Here is a 17,954-nt window from a genome sequence, read left to right as displayed (position 1 = left end):
CCAGGCGCGACGATCTCTTCCAACTTTCCTCCCCTGCTAAGTCGGGGAGGCGGAGCGGCGGTTCCGACACAAGCGGGCCCTGGTGGCCGGTCTGCCGTTCCAACGCACAAAGGGAACGAAGCAGCGGACCGCGCTCCAGCGAACGCTCTGCTTTTTCTACGCCACAGTAAATCACGGAGTTAGCGGATTTCTTGTTCTCGAGGAAGCTGGGCTCCAAAGCGGATCGCCGTCCACCCTCCCCTGGCTTTTCCCCCTAGTTAAAGGACCCACAAGAGCGCTGGAGACCAGGAATGAAGGCCCCTGAATGAAGGGAGAACCGGATGGATGCCAGCGTTCAGGGCGCTGGGAGTCCGGGGTGACTGTTCTTCTCCACCAGCAGCAGCAGGTGGGCGAGAGACAGGCCTTGGACATCTGCACGTCTCCGGCTCAGCCTCCCTTCCACCAACTCCCCGCCAGACGGCGAGGGAGGAGACACTGGGGACCCAGTACTACGGGGGGAGCCTTTCTCTAGAGAGGTTGTGGGCAAGAGCTGCCAGACGGAGAAGCAGCTACACTGGAGTAAGTCTCTGGACCCCATTACGCCCTCTCCCACAATGGCTCGCTGCCCCTTTCTTGGGGCTTTGCATCACCGGCAACTCGCCCATCTAGGCAGGTGGTGACGGTGGTGGAGAGTGCGGGTCCTGTTCCAGTTCGCACGCACTCTAGCTCGCACCCGCCCACGCTCCACCGCTAACAGTCCGCGGAGGAGTAACCAACCCAATCACTGTTTGTGCAGCGAGGCTCTGGCAAGGCAAACACAACTGAGTCACAGGCCGAGCCCTTGCCCACGAAGAATACAAAACAGAATACAAAACAGACCTTTTGCCTGTCTCTACACCCAGCGCCACCGCAAGCCACAGAAGCACTCGAACTCTGGGACAGACAGGGGCGCTGGTGAACCAGGACAGGGGCTGGCACAGTGTTGGGCACTCCAGTAGATCCGGGACTTTGTGGCTTTTATAATGCAGTCACACGGAAGCCGAAGTATACCTAGACACAAAGTTTCCCTCAATGACTCTGACAGTCGAGATACTTTTATTTCCTAAGTTCCAGCCGGGTCTGGCACACAAGCCTGCTCTCCAGACCCACACTCTCTGCAGCGCGACTTCACGCACGCGCGCAGACTCCTCCCCCCCCGCCATCAGTTCTCCCAGGCTCCGCCCCTCAGGCGGATATTCTCCTACAACTTCTGAAATCGCCCGGCCCCATCCCTCCCTGCCTTCACCTCTAATTGGACGCTGGCCTCTATAGGCTCCGCCCCTCGGCGACGTGAGCCCGCTTCCCTCCGAGTCTAGGCGCCGAGGGGGCGGGGCGGGGCGGGGCGTCTGCGCCCTATTGTCATGGAGACGGGAAGCCGGCGGCGGCGGTGGCGGGCATAGCCCAGCTGAGGTGGCAGCGAACCGGCCGCGTCTGAGGCGAGGCCGAGCAGCCCCGAGCGCGCGGAGCCGACGGCTGGCGGCCTCTCAGGCAGCCAAGGGAGCAGTGTTCTCCGGGGCTCGGGCTGGGCCGGGGTGATCGCGGGGAGTGCCCAGGAGCGTCCCCGCCCTGCTCGCGTCGCTCGCGCTCTTGCGGCCCTTCAGCTCCCCAGCGCCCGCCCCCGGCTCCGCCCGCCGCCGCCGCCGCCGCCGCAGCCCCTCGCGCTAACGGTCGGCAGCGGCCCGCGCGCGCCGCCAGCCGGGGGCTCGCGCCAGCCACGAGGGAGCGTCCGCGGCTCACGCTCCCGCGCTGCGGAGGAGAGGTGAGCCCCGCGTCCACTCTGCCACCGCGTACCCTCCGCGTCTCGGCCGGGCTTCCTGCCTCTCGAGCCGCGTCCACGTCCTCCCGTGGACGGGATGGACGCGGTGGTGCCCTGCGCCCCTCCGGGCTCTCGGTAGGCATGGGCTGCGTGAACGTTGGGCGGGATTCTCGTGGTGTGACGGTCCCCCCAGCGGGCGGGCGTGGGCGTGGTCCCCTCCATCCACGCGCGGCGACTTCACCCTCTCGGCTCTGGTCCAGGATGCTGATCTCGGAAATGGAGCCCTGGAGGTTTGTGCCACCGAGAATCTGAATCTGTCAACACAGACATCCTCATTACATCATCCTGCCACTCTGAGCAACCCCCTCTGCCCCCCCAAAACACACACACACCATACTTACAACTCCTTCCCGCCCCCGCACCCCCCGGTTTTCTAATACTGTCTTCTTTTTGGTGTCAAGGACTTGGAGAGAATCCTGAAAGATATTGAAGCATTTAGAATTTATGGTTCTGTTGCTGTGGTTGTCACCTCCGCTCTGCGTCAAATTTGAGACTCATTTCTTAAGGATGTCTCTATTTTCTGCTTTATTTGCACATTGATGGCTCTGCTGCTCCGCTGGCCACCGCCGCCCGGCGTCTGAAATAGACTCGTGTTAATATGCGAGAGGGAAGAGCTGATTATTAGCAGACAGGCGGGATTCAGATAGCATCTGGCGGGTTTTCTCCGTTTTCATGTGAAAGCCTTCCGTTTTTGCTGGTAAACCTGAGGTTTTAACTTTTAGCCTTGGATGCGTTCCTTTCTCTCCTCTCCCTCCTTTCCCCCCTTTATTTATCAGCTTTCAGTTTGGGAGCCTGCTTACTTTTAGCAGTAGTTTAACTCATCTCCTGTCACTGAAGCTTTCTCCCACGGCAGGCAGGAACTAACTCCCTCTGGTTCCAGGTTACCAAGACGATTCTTTTTCTTTTCCGCTTACTAGTGCATTTGTATCTTTCTGAACATTTGCACTTAGGTTAGGGCTAGGCATGCCTTGATCTTAATGAAAGACTTTAAAACATTCTAATTTTAAAACTTCCTAAGGGTTTATTGGTTTGTCATGTCTGCACGGATCCTGTTACGCATTACTCTTAAAATTTAGAGCTTTAAAATAACAGACACAATTGTATTGCTAAGACATGATGTGGAGCTTGCTCCTAGAGTTTTGGCTGTACAGTTGTCATTGTTTAAATCAAGTGCAAAAGAGGTTATTCCTGTTTATTTAGTGTAATAACTGTTTACAGTAAAAACTTTAAAGACTTATAAAAGTAGATCTGCTGTATTTTAAAGATCTCATCATTCTTGTGGGAGAGACACAACACAGGCTAGGAAAGGCAACAGATTGCTTTTGTCATATCGCTTTGCTGTTTTGGAGTGTACTTAAAGGATTATGATTGATAAGGCTGTCTTGCCAGAGAATGTTGACACAGGTGTGCATCGTTATCTTAATTAAGATCCTGAGAAAATGTTGTCTATAAAATGGTGACATAAGAAGGGCGGCATATTTTTGTACAGTTTTGCTTCTGGAGAATTTAATTGCACTAGAAATCTGTCTTTGAGTTCCAGATTTTGTGAGCACTTTGGCAGCAGAAGTTTGAGAGAAATGATAGTTCAATGTTAAGTGTTCTGGCATGTATTGATACTACTTGTGGCTTTTTTGGCAATGCCTCTATCGGCTTTCTTTGTGCTCCATCTTTGTGGAATAATGGTTTCTGATTTAGAAAGGAAAGCATGAATAGCCTAGTATGTTATTAAGCAAACGTTTATTAGTATTCAGAAAAAAATATGTAGAGGAAGACATGCTTAATGTGCAGAAAAAGGAATGTAATGAAAAAGTAAATATATAGGAAATTTATGTCCCTTCATTTTTTTTTTTTTTTTGAAAAGTCTCTTAGGATGTTTTCATGATCTAAAACATATTCTTTTTTCTTCTCAAGTACTTAGCTACATTGTTTATGGAAAGCCTTGTTTTACTTCCAGACACAGAAGAAAACTGTTTTATTTCTTCCAAAATGTGTTTCTGTAAATTCGAATTGATGAGCAAGAGAAGATAGTGCATTTAGACTCTTATTAGTTTAAGGATCTGAATCATAACCTGGATGACCACTAAAATAATATTACTGTCCTTTACTTCAAATCTCTGAATGCCAAAACAATAGCAAGACGGATGCTGTTGATTATATTACCCCTTGGCTTATCCAGCACCTAATACCCTTCAACATAAGTATTGCATTAAGATTTCCCCCCTCTCTTTGTAGCTCATGATTTCCTGGAAGCTGGCTGTCCATCAGTGTGTGTGTAAGATGTGTGAGTGTTTTTCTTTAATATTAAAACTCATTGTAGAAAAAGGAAGTGAAAGTGGAGGAGGCCATAGGCGTTCTGATCGGAGAGGCCAGGTAGAGAGTCACAGCTTGTTTGTGACTCCAGGGATAATTAGCTGCCTGTCATTATACGGGAAACTAAAATCAAAGAATGATTTATTTAGACTTGTTTGCTGAAACGAAAACAAGAGCATTACTTTTGAGATAATTGCTTTAGTTATCTTCCAGATCCCCCATCAAAAAATTTTTTTCTGGCAGCCAGCATCAGCATCCCAGTGTTATTATCCATCTATTATTTTCAAGTATGATATGTTAAAAGAAATGAAATCAGAATATGAGCTAATTACCTGTCATCTGGTTTAATAAATAATACCAAGTAATTATTAATGTATTAATATATAATTATGTATTTTTACAGTATAGAAATCTTGGGGAAATTTTCAGTGCAAATAAATGAGATCATGTGATCCTGAGTGAATTAAACATGTTTTTTAAAATAGGTTATGAAAACAGTATCATATTTTGGAATAACATTTTAACTCTGAGATAGCAGAGCCTGTTTTGTGTGGTAGTACCTCAATATCTTTACATATTTCCCTCCAGTGTCTACATGGTGTTGAGTCCTGTAGTTTTAACATCTTTTTGGTATAAATGTTAGCTGTTTTTATAGAGAATAATTGTCCTTAATAGAATAGCAGCTGATACAACTCTGAAAAGATGTAAAACCTTGGAATTATTATTATTTTTGTTCAATAATGACTCTGGTTTGCTTTCATAGCACTACTATGGAGTGTGGTACTCATGACTTAACTTCTTCATAAATCTGTAGTATTTTTATAGCTGGAGTATACCTAAGTACCAATTTAGAGTGGTAAATTAACTTATATGCTTCAAAATTGAAAACCAGTATATACAAATATAGTTAAAGTTTAAATCTTTATTAGTGAGGATGCACTTAGTATTTGTTTAGGAGAAGAGAATATAATTTTCTCCTACAGTTATCTTTTATGTAATCCATTTTACCAACCTTTTCTCAGGTTAATGATATTCCACACCTTGATACAGTCTTTACTTGTTTATTTGCGGTAATATAAAGTGATACCTTGGGGAAAATTAGATTAGATATTCGTATCTAATATCTCAGAAGTATTTAACCAGACTTCTATATTTCCTTAAACAGAATCATTTTTATTTTCTGTGCAGGTTATGAGTATGATGCTTCCATATACGTTTGGATGTTTTCAGCTAAGTTCACTTCTGAACTGTGGGGCTCCTCCAAGTGTTGACTGAAATCTGTCCTTGAGCATCCCCACGCTCATCTGTAAGTGAGTGTCTGCACAGTTGTGCTTGTGTATTTGGGAGTAAACCCAAAATAGCACCAGTGTTTGTTTTACCAAAGTATTTATATTGGTAATAGGGATGGTCTCAGTACAGAATGGAAAGAACGCCACTTGAGGCCTTTATTACCATTTTACCAGTGTATTAATAAGTAGGAACATTTTGCTTCATGGAAATATACTGAATGATTTCTTTTTTAATGGTATCTTTGGATAGTGAAATTTATGACCTCAGTGCTTTTCATAAAAATCAAGACTAAGGTTATGATGTATTATAAAGAGATAATTATTATTTGAAGGAAATATTTATATCAAATTACAGCTTTTTATTATTTTCATTACCCCAATTCTTTTTAGAATAAATATAAGGGGAGTATCAGCTCTAGTCATAGGTACTAAACTCTCTTAATGACAAAGGGCATACAGGTGTGCACAAAACTTGTCCCTTCTCATCAGAATAGGGGCTCATGAACACAAGCAGATGAGAAAAGCTATAAGAAAAAAAAAATTGTGCAGAATATTTGTGTTGTCTAGTGGGGAAAGCAAAGTACAGGATTCAGTGATAGAGAATATTTTCTTAAAAAAAAGATGGTTGGAGGACCAAAAAAAAAAAAAAGCTAATTCTACAGAAGGCAACTCGAGTACAGTCTGCTATAGAAGCAGTGCTTCTCTGAATACTTTCAAAGGCATTAAAGTGACTCTCAATATTAAATGAAGTAATATCTAATTGTTTTTAAATAGCACCTTTGTGTTCTTCTGTATCTGACTGAGCCTTATAGGTCTTCATGTATGACCAAGAGCTGAAGTATTGTAGTGACTTAGGAAACACACAGATACAAAGAAAATGTTATACAGTGAACAATCTGATTCCTCTTTGTTTGTCTTTAAGCTTAGTTTTTGGTTTTGTTTTTTTAACCACATAAACTTGTTGAATTTAAAAGACGGAGGATTAGATTTTTTTTTTCCTTCCTGAGAATGAATATAGGAAAATCTAAACATGCAGTCAAATTGGTTGGATTTTATATCTGTTATTTGACAAAATTTATTAAGATGCATATTTATATATTAATGGTATTCAAATATATTAAAACTAATTCTCATTTTATATAAAATAGGTGTGTGGAAGGGAGTTCCCTACTCTTGAAAAGATAAAGAAAGCATGTCCTTTCCAACAATAATAGATTATAGTTTATTAATTGAGCAGGTTATACTAAATGTTCTCTGGTGAAAATGGTTAGGGTATGCTTTTTGAGAAATATATCATTCAGGAATAAAATCAATTCAAGTATAGGTAATTAAATTGTAATTCAATGAAGGAAGGAAGTGGTAGGAAAGATGAAGCTAACTCTTGCTGTTTTTCTCTTTAAGAATCTACAGTCCATAATGGAGCCACTGTACTGGCTTTTGGAAGGAGGAGATTCTGAAGATAGGGAGGTAATATTATCTCTTTTAAGAGAATACTTTTCTCTGTAATCCTGCGCCTTTATTACATATAAGAACTTTATCTAGGAGGCAGCAATTTCTTTAAATTTGGGGTATGGAAACAATCTGATTTTTCTCTGCTGAGTTTTTGAGCTGCTGTGTTGGGAGGGCTGAGAAATCTCAGCTAGGCCTACTCAACACCCTTAAAATAGCTTCTTTCTGAGAATTAGATCTGTGATGGTGGCCTACCCCATCCCGGTAGGTGTCATTTTAGTGTGTGGTGATGGGCACACATGGAGCAGTTGCTTAGCTGTCCTCATTTACCTCCCTGGCTTTGTTGCCTTCTCTAGGGGAGCACGCTGTCTGCAGGGCAGTTTACTGTCAGCCACCACCCAGCTCAGAGTGGGAGACTCGCTGGTTGACAACTGGTTCCAGAGCTCTGCCAAGGAGCTCTCCAGGCCCAGCCGGGGCTGCTGTAGCGCACGGGAGGCCGGGAGCTGCGCCACTCAGGTTCCTTCCCTAGTTGTCAGCTTTAGGTCCCTTTCCATTTTTTGTGTAATCCTGGGCTGTGGGTAATACTTTCCCTTTCCTCTCACTAGGTTGGCTTGCTGCTCTCTTTGCAGCTGTTGCAGGGATTCACATGGAATGGAGGACTCTGTTTTATTCTGGATGAGATCTTTGAGCATTTCTCCGCATGCTTTTTCAGTTTCAAAAACCTAATGTTGGTGTCCAAGAGTGAATATAAGATTCTTGAACAACAAAAATAAAAAACGAGAAAATTTGTATCAAAAAGAAAAGCTTCCATCTTTTCAGGCTATGCTGCTGCCTTGACTATGCAAGTTAAATTAAAAACAGAGTCAAATCCTTTTATAAAATATCAGTTTATCATTCAATCATTCTATTTCGAAGAATGTTTATAAAGGCTTAAATTGTGTTACAGTGTTTATGTAAATTTTTTTTCTTTTTAAGAAAAATGATATACTTTTCTAGTCATCAAAAATATCTACTCCCCAAACTATAGCTATAGAAGGATGTTAATGGAATAATGGACTTTATGATGTCTAATTATATAATTGGGAAATGGGTAAGCAACAGTAGTAGTAGCTAAAACCAGTTTCTTCTATTAAAGAGCTAGTATAAAGTTAAAAACAAAAAACTTCAAGAAGACTCTGTAATCTTTAAATCAAATGACATTTTTGGTTAATACAATAGGAAGAAGAAGCATACCAATCTCAGATTCTTTTTTTCTGGCCTAGGTAGACGTTGGAAGCAGCTGAAGAGCTGTTAACATGTGGCCTGGAAAAAAATTATCTAAAAGTGGTTACTTGGAAGGCAGTTTACATTTGCAGAACAATTCAATATTATGACCTTGACCAACTTTTACACTTCATATTACTTGGGTTATTACTCCAGCTTTTAAAATATCAATCTATGGTATAGCTTGTATATGGAATACAAGGGTATTTTTGAATTGACTAAGTCTTGCTCATCATTCTAAATTGTGCTTCAGTATTACAAAGTTGAAATGTAATATTTATTAATAGAAGGAAAATATAAAATTTAATATCTGGGCAACTGAGACCTTTAAACCTACTTTAAAAGTATAATCTTGACATCTATGACACTATTTTTTTGTCTTTGAGATACAGATAGAATTATGGATTATTCTAAAATCCAGATGTTTTATTTATTAATTCCAAATTTTGTTCTCTACAATGGACTTTCAAAGTAAAAGGAATACATTCTTTAGCCATGGACTAATTTATTAAACATTAGTACACAGAAAATCAGCCTTGATTAATTTAAAACTGTGAAAGGGGGCAGGTAAAACTGTTTTCAGCTGAAATTTCCTAATGCAGCAACCATTTAAATTAAATGTTTGTTAACATAATAGTGATGGCATTTTCTCCTCCTCCTCCTTGTGGTTTTGTCCAACTAGATGTTACAGTGGCAGTTGCGCTGACTGTTAAGTGTTTAAATGATGACACCATTATGTGAAGTGATTTTGAAATGAGAGATTCCAGCCAAGAATTACATCTGCTCCCATCTCCTTCAAATCATACTCTCTGGCAGTACAGATTATGATTGATTTGTTTGTGACAGATTGCAGGAAACAGTCATTGATTTTTCAATATTTTACCTTAAAATTATTTACAGTTGTAACCATGGGGAGGTATTTCCATGGGCTGTCAGCCCCTGAAAGACTAGGATAATATTCCCTGCTCTCTGACAAGACAAATTACCTGTAATGAGTGCAGTAGCTGAAGGGTATACTTTTATTTTAAAATATGTCAATAACCCCAGTGACTAAACGAATATTGATTTAGCATAATGAAGCCTGAGTAATGTGAAAATGAGCTTTTTCAAGGAGCATGGTAAAGACTTTCTTTTTAGCTGGTTGTAAGAAGCTTTTCATTCTTTTCAACTAGCTAGTGGAGGTAAGGAGTTTTATATGCAAACCATCAGAATGATAGTGTTATTTGTGATAACCAGGGTCCAAATATTCTGCCCTTGCTTTTATCGATTCTTTTTCAAATCTTATTTGGAGTCTTACTTTTAGTCATAGAATAGATACTGATTTACTTGCTGTTACCTTTAACCAGCTTAATATATTTACCATTTCAGCATCTTTTGCATTAGAACCTGTGGTATTGAATATTAACATATAAGTCTATATCTAGTCATTTGTAGATGACATAATAATTATGTTAAGACATTTCAAATGGGTCTATTGTAGTATTTAATGTGCTGTATTTTATGGTAGAATAATTCCCAGTCCCTGGACATAAGATTGCTTTCACTGGGAATGAAGATTAATTTACTTAAGTCCTGATATTTTAGGCAGCAGTGCATGTTTCCATTTTTGTTAGACTTTCCCCTCCTTTCCAAATGTAATTCTCAACTTTTTAATGGATTAAGACCCTAAAATATAAGGTCCGTCAAACAAGAATGATAGTAAAGTAGTATATAGTTTTGTTTCATAGTTCATCGAGGAGCCTGAAGATCTTATGCCTGAACTGGTATTCCATGGAAACCTAACATATTTTATGATAACTAATAGTAATGAAATTTTATTGAAAGCAATAGGTAAAGTCCCTTTAGAAATTAAAAATGAGTTTTGATTTAAAGAAAATTCAGATGACTCTTTGTGAGTGCTAGTTCATTTGCAGCACTGCTTTGGAAATGTTGCAATAAAATGAAAAATACAAACAGATCTTTTAATGGAAAATAGGATAGACTCTAGAACAAAAGTTATCCTTTTGTTTTTTTTTTTTTCCCCAGGAATTTGCCTGAGGGTGTGAGACAGATGATTTCTGTTACTCATCCTAGTTATGTCCTGCAATAAACTGGATACTTTATAAAATACCGGTCCCTTGGTTTCAAATGCTGTAAGATTTTAGTTCTCCATTATCCTCTCCTCCAAGTTCTTTCCCTTTTTCTATAAAGGACCTTTGAAAATAGAAATATAAAGCCTGCACCATTATCATATGTGAAACTGATAGCCCAAATTTTTCAACCATTAATTTGGTTTATAGTTTTCTAAGTTGATCTCATATCTTAGATCTTAGATATGAGAACTTACCTATGGATAAGGCTTATCTACAGAATATACCCTCCAGAAAAAAATAAATATAGATCTTTCTCCTCAGTAATTAAAAAAAATAAAGCATATTTTCTTGAGACAAATCTGTGTTAAGGAAAACATCTATATTGTTGTTTAGTTTATTTTGGAATAAAATAATAAATGTATATGGTAAGCACCTCCTGACCCCATCATGTAGTTTAAACCTGGCTATTCATTTTATAATACATGTGCAGAACTATTTATGTGAGTAAAATTTAATAAGTACATAGATAAAGCTTTTTCTGGGGAAATTATTCTCTTTTGGATACTCTGCCCTTTTCCGTTTCTTTTCTCCCCTTGAAAAAAAAATACCTGCCCTTGTTCTCCTTTAGGGAAAAACTATTTAGATAAAGTGTTTTTAAATCATGCAAGTCATTGCCTGGGTTTGGTTAAAACATTTATTTTTTTCGAAAAGGAGAAAATACCCCCGTTTGAAAAACCTTTCTTGCATTTGTATCTATTAAGATAAACAGTTTACTTTGATATGGTACATACCAATCTACTTAGTTAATTTTTTTCCAGAATTCATTTTACTCTGTTTGGTCTGACCTTCTATGATAACTTAATATAGAAACAAATTAGCATATAATTCTATTTTCCATGTGACCTCAACCAGTTGCAGAATTGTACTGCCACTTTTCGGTGGGGGGGCAATTTGATATTTTATGTAGACTCTAGCATTAAGCGTTTGCAAATGTTCACTGCATCCTGGCTCATGTGTTATCAAAAATGTTTCAAAGTAAGCAGTTAGAGGAAATCCTCACCCCTATTACTAAGGTATTACAATGCCTCCAAAAGGTAGCATTTTTAATTAGTGTACGTGATTGATTAGTGATTTGTCTTTCTCCCAAGCATAAAGCAGCTGGGCAAAATTAAGTGAGGTTGGTGAAGTATAAGAAGATATTAGGGGCTGGTGGTGACAGTGATCATGACAACTAAATAGATTTTTTTGTTTTTTTCTTTTAGATTCAGCAATCAGTCTTTGAAATTTCCTGTGGTCTGTTCAATCTAGATGCAAAGGACATGGAAAAATCAAGTGCTCAAGTGGTTTAAATATGTTTTGGATATTCTTATTTATAGATTACAGGATTTTTCCAATTAAAATCCGCAGTTGTCATGCAGAAGGAGGTTATGCCCTTCTTGATCACCAGTTTTATTTGAAATGCTTAGCATTATAGTGTGTTACTGAATGCTGTTTTAATCAAAGTATAGAAAAATAAAAACAATTCTATATGTTGACTTTTTTTCTAAAATGACTTTGTTGGACTGAATGAATGTTTATACCTGAAAAAGAGGGTTCCTCCCTGAGAAAAAAATCACTTTCTCCATTATAGCAATTCTTCTGGCAATCTGATATCATTAGAATAGGTTTAAAATCACTTTCTAATGTGACCCTATTATATTTATGGAAGAAGAAAGACTTAAAAGTTATCCATATATATAATTTTAATTCTCTATAGTAGTCCCTCTGGAATGGAACATTTTCTTTTTAAAAAATCTGTTAGCTCAACTCAGGTATGAGGGAAAAATCATCTCAACTGGCAGAGCATTCGTTACGTCTTTGAGGATTTGGTTTATATAAAGGTTGACATCCAGTCTTCCACAGAGTTCTTACATTTGGGCAGACTGAATAATGAGGGGTTGCCTTGGCATTGGGAAATTCCTTGTTGTGGCCTTTGTGGTGGCTGAAGGGAAACGGAAGGATTCCTCCGTGGCAGGCAGGCGTCTGGCTTCTGTGGTATGAACTCTGTCAAGGGGTATGTGTGACCAGAGGTAGCCCTTAGTGAGGGGACTGGAGAGAGGCACAGATGCTGCTGACACCCGAAGAAGTAGTGGCGAGTTACTGTTTTGGGCATGACCCAGTTTGTACTTCATCCACTTCTATAGTTCTCACAAAATGCTATGATAAATTCTTAAGCTCAGATCTCCGTACAGCAAAGTAAAATTTTTAGGCTAGAATATTTTTTATTTTTAATTAAACTTTATATTTTGAGATAATTACAGATTTCATGTGCAGTTTTACTAAATAATGGAGAGGTCCTCTGTACCTTTAGTTAGTAAGTTTCCCCTCAGTAGGGAAAGTATCACAACCTGGACATTGGCCTCATTACAGCCCAGATACAGAACTTCCATCCCCGGAAGGATTCCTCACTCTGTCCTTTTACAGTCGTACATGCTTCTCTCCTGCTCCTCTTCCTGTAGCATCACTAGGCTGTTCTCCTTTCCTGTAATGTTTTTTCTTTTCAAGGATGTTCTATAAATGGAATCATATAGTATATAACCTCTTGGGATTGACTTTTCTCACTCAGCACAATTTTCTGGAGCTTCAACTCACATGTATCAGTATTCTGTTCTTTTTATGGTTGGGTAATATCCCGTGGTGTGGTTGCCCCACAGTTTGTTTAACTGTTGTACCAGTTGAGACTTCAGTGTTGTTTCTGGTTTTTCACTATTATGAATAAAACTGCTGTAAACATGCATGTACAGATTTTTATGTGAACATAAGTTTTCATTTTCCTGGGATAAATGCCCAGGAGTGTGATTGTGGGTCATATGATAATTACATAGAGTCTTTTTAAGACTAGAATTGATTTTGTGTGTATGGAAGGGGAGACAAAGAGAACATCTACATTTTTGTGGTATTTTTGCTTTAACTGGATTTGTCTACGATTTCAAAACATACAGACTATTTTAAATAACTTGTAGCTAGATATAAAAAAAAGCATTTTTCCACAAACTAGATTTTGTTCTTATTTCTAGAGAAATACTTTTGAGAAAAAACTGACCTTTTTTTGGGGGGGTAAGCAATTTCTGTGTAAAGGAATAAAGGTAGACATACACTATAGAAAGTGCTGCAAAGCTGGCAGGGTACTTGGGGAAAATTTGCAAGTGTTAATAGAGACTTGACATTCAAGGCTATATTGTAATAGTTTTTCAATTTGTAGACTTTAACTTTTGTCACTACCATGTAGCCTGCAGATTTTATTTGTAGAATAAATTCATTATCTTTATCATTTGTGTTCAGCTGTGTTGCATTTCATGTCCATCTAATTCAACTATATGCATGTAGGAAGAAAAAGAAGGAAATGAAAAACAAACAATATCTTTTCTAGTGCAGGCATGCTTAGTTGTGTCCGACTCTTTTGCAACCCCGTGGACTATAGCCTGCCAGGCTCCTGGGTCTATGGGATTTTCCAGGCAAGAATACTGGAGTGAGCTGCCATTTCCTTTTCCAGGGGATCTTCCTGACCCAGGAATCAAACCTGTGTCTTCTGAGTCTCCTGCATTGGCAGGTGGATATTTTACCACTAAGCCACCTGGGAAAGCCATCTTTTCTAGTACCTGGCCCCTAAAATGCAGCTACTGTATGTGAGGCTTAGTGGAAGAATGGCTTTGTTTCCAACTCCGGTAGAAATTACCCTGGTATACTTACTGAGACATAATAAGGCATATACAAAACCATCTATGCTATATTTTGGGAGAAACCCACTGACTGAAAGAATTTTCAAGGATAATTTTATTTTGATTTTCTACCATATATATTGACTTTATCGCTCTTAATGAAGATGTAGCTCCATTGCTTTTTAGAAAACTTTGGATGCCATTAAGGGGTTACAATAATCCTTCTAACAAAAGTCAATATTATAAATCTTTAATTTTTTCGAGTGAGGCCTTAGGGACTTCACCTCAGGCCAAGCAGACCCCAATCTTGCAGTGCTTCTAAATATAACTTCATCTTTAACCCATTATAGCCATGACCACAGTGATATAAATGACATAAGACAATAAAATAGCCCTTGCCCTTGAAAATGACCTGGAAAAAAGATATTGTGGACACATGGAATCTATAAATACTGGTGGTCACTCATCATGAAGCAGCGAGGGAAGCACCTCTGTCTAGCACTTCTAGGCACTGGGACCCTAATGATAAGGAAGAGCAACACAGACCCTGATCCGTGAGAATGGTTCTCTTGATTCTTAGTTTAGGGGATGGGGACAGGGGAGAAGTAGAAAGAAACTGAGATAGAGACCAGCATGATTATGTGTTACCAGAAATCCCGAACCTTCAGAATTCAGGAGAGAGACTAGGAAAGCTGAAGCTGCTGGAACAGGCCTCACAGAAAATGGTGGGCTTCAACTGGGATGGAGCATATACATGAAATGGAGAAAAAAAGATATTAGGAAGAGAAAGAAATGAGCTGCAGTGCATTTTGTTGAAAGTGGGGTGCAGTCTGGTCTGGCTAGAATTTCCTGCAACATTAAAATGGTTTGTGACTGCCCCAAAGTATACTTAATAGCTTCCTATGTTTTAGTAACTCACCAGAAATGTGGCAGGCCTTCTTTAAGAGTAATATTTGAATTATGTGTATTTGAGAGAAAAAACAAATGGATACTCTTCCTCCTAAAACCAGGGCTTGGAAGTATGTTTTTGTTTTGAAGCTCAGTTTGTGAAAATCAAAATATTATTTTCTTCCCTTTATGTTTGATAAGGGATAAAATATTTTGTACCTTTCTAATGTCTTAAATGCATAACCTGTAAGACTGTAATACTTTGAAATGTTTTATTTATTTTAAGCTTAAAATAAAAGAACTTTAAATTCTTTTAGAAGAGCTCCGAAATTAAAACTGTAAGATCACATGTAGATAAAAGTTACATAAAGAACATGTTTGTAAGATGGTACATAGAGCTGATGGCTTTACTAAAAAACTCTTTTGGGCACCCTAAGAAAATAGAAGTATTTCTGTGCATTTTTTTCAAGCATTCAAGGTAGGAGGAGAGCTGAGATTCTTTTCTAAATATACATCCAATTTTAGGAGGCTAAACCAGAACTCTCTAATATGACTGGGCCCTGGAAAAAGGAAGCCACCTAAGGGACTATTAGAGTTCCATAAGTTTATATAAATCATAGATTTGATCAAAGTGATTATAAAAGACATCCAAATTAAGACACTCAGGGCTTTACATGTAATAATATAGATTCCAGTACCCTCAACTATATACCATTTCCAGTGAGGAGACCAAGATGAATTGGGTCTTAGGAAAGTGCTACATGAGGTGGGCGACTTAAAAGTTCTGAATATACGTAATGACCCAGTATTGTGGAATCATCTTGTAATACTGTTTATCTAGCAGTTTAAGGAAAAAAAGAGAGAAAAAGAAAACGGTGCTATTTTAGATAGTTTAAAATTTTTTTTACAAATACTGCAAATCATAGGTTGGTTACCACTAGACTTCCTGACTCTGCTGTGATTGCTATATTCTCTGTATATTCTTTTAAAATACCGAGCACTTTATAATTTTGTCTATAATTGTTTATGTATATTTTATCCACAAAGTGTTTCTAGAACAACTTACATTGCTAAATTACCTTAGCCTACCTGCCATCTTTAAGCTTTATGTATAAATATACTGAAGTGTCAATTGCAAGACACATTAGCAGACTATTTAATTTTTTTTCCAGAAGACTTTTTATTCAAAACACCTTTCAAACTCAATGCATAAAAATAGCAGGCAGCTCCCACTTGCAGGCTTTTGAAGCTAGAGAAGACGTGTTTTTCACATGAAGAAGCTGAGTCCTGGGAAGATGAAATGCCTCAGTGGTAATAAGGATCTTTTGACTCCAAAGCAGATGCTGCCAACTTGAAGATGCTTGTCCCCAATTCTGGAAATTCAGTCTTCAGATGCTTGTATCACAACCCTAGTCTTCATAATATTTTGTTTTACAGACGTCAGAAATAAATGTCTAACTCATCATCTGTACGTGCCATCCAAACGTTTTGGCACGCAGTATGGGTACAAGGAACAAGGTAAAGCATGTTAATCTCAGAACTGGGTTTTAACCAAAAGAATGCTCCATGTATTCATTACTGTTTATGCATACCTGCTGGGTTTTAACATTGTGATAAATTCAGGGGATCAAATCTGAATGCATGTTCCCTGAATTCAACAAAGTGGGCATTGGACTCAGGCCTGGAGTTGAAACGGTGAACTGCATGCAGTGTTTGTGGAGCTGGGAGCTTAGCATCTGCCGTGGCTACAGAGGCATAAACAGACCATTTCAGCTCAGCGTGGTGAGAGGGAAAGGCCAGGTGCCGTGGGACCACAGGGGCACAGTCCCCAGGCAAGCCTGACGGAGGGAGGGTAAAGTCAAGGAAGGTTCCTGTAGGAAGGGGGCACTGAGGTTGAGTCCTGAAGGAAGGGAAAGCCTCGTGCCTTTGGGAGTCAGTGAGGAGCTCGAAGGAAGCAGAAGATATGTGTGCAGAGATGGGGAAGAAATGAGAGTAAGCAGGGGCCAGGCTGGAAGGGCAGTTTTTATGCCAGACAGAGCAGCTTGGACTTCATCTTCCTTTCACCAGATCAGCTCTGCATTGTGGAGGTAAAACTTTCAGTAGTGACGCAAGGGTCTTTGGATGATAAGAGACTCTTTCAGTGGTTTTGCAAGTAGTTGTCCAGGGATGAGATCAGTTGCAGGAGCTGAGAAAATGGCCAGGGGAAGGAGGGATGTCGGTGGATTGATGTGAGATGTTAAGATGCTAGAAATAAAAGGACATGTGACTGAAGGGTTACAAATGCAGGCAAAGGAAAAGCATGTCAGCGAGGATGTCCTGAAGGTTGCAGCAGTTAGGTCGTGGTGGTGGTGTTTCGAGACAGGGAACCTAGGAGAAGAAGGTCTAATGGAGAAAAGACAGTGTGGGCAGATCAGTTGGTTTTGAGGTACTAGTAGAATATCCAGAGGGGTTGGAACTCACAATCTTGAAGCAGCCAGAGAACACAATCTATTCTTTCATATCAGTCTATTTTCTTTTCTCTGAAAATCAGATTTTCTGATTTCTGAAAGGCAGATTTCTTAAAAAAAAAATAAAGTGTTCTCTTTCATTATTAAATGTTTTTTCCTTGTGTGATACAGCTGTAATGATCCTATGGAAAGCAAGTCTGAGATGAACTGTTCAATATTACTGGGCAACATTTGTTTAAAAAAAAAAGATGTGGTTTGGAAGGATATAAAGGAAGGAAAGGGAAAGACTGTTCCTGGCGATAGCTGTCCCCTAAACAGCTCAATGGATTCAGTTCAGTTCAGTTCAGTTCAGTCGCTCAGTAGTGTCCGACTCTTTGCGACCGCATGAATTGCAGCACGCCAGGCCTCCCTGTCCATCACCAACTCCTGGAGTTCACTCAAACTCACGTCCACCGAGTCGGTGATGCCATCCAGCCATCTCATCCTCTGTCGTCTCCTTTTCCTCCTGCCCCCAATCCCTCCCAGCATCAGAGTCTTTTCCAATGAGTCAACTCTTTGCATGAGGTGGCCAAAGTACTGGAGTTTCAGCTTTAGCATCATTCCCTCCAAAGAAATCTCTGGGCTGATCTCCTTCAAAATGGACTGGTTGGATCTCCTTGCAGTCCAAGGGAGTCTCAAGAGTCTTCTCCAACACCAGTTCAAAA

The 17,954-nt window shown here is 39.8% G+C and overlaps 1 long non-coding RNA gene across 1 annotated transcript; it reads left to right on the top strand.

Moving 5' to 3' along the window:
• Nucleotides 1–2,419: 2,419 nt before the first annotated feature.
• On the top strand, nucleotides 2,420–11,752 carry LOC147353235 (uncharacterized). Its single transcript, XR_015145008.1, has 4 exons — nucleotides 2,420–2,531; nucleotides 5,333–5,450; nucleotides 6,835–6,900; nucleotides 11,480–11,752. It is a non-coding gene; the product is annotated as an uncharacterized LOC147353235 (long non-coding RNA).
• The last annotated feature ends 6,202 nt before the right edge of the window (nucleotides 11,753–17,954 follow it).

Source organism: Bos grunniens, chromosome 18 (genome assembly GCF_055505025.1).
Source record: "Bos grunniens cultivar Pamir isolate PY7600 chromosome 18, Bosgru_T2T1.0, whole genome shotgun sequence".
NCBI lineage: Eukaryota > Metazoa > Chordata > Mammalia > Artiodactyla > Bovidae > Bos > Bos grunniens.
The sequence above is the reverse complement of the archived record's forward strand: the minus strand, read 5'-3'. Positions and strand labels throughout refer to the sequence as shown.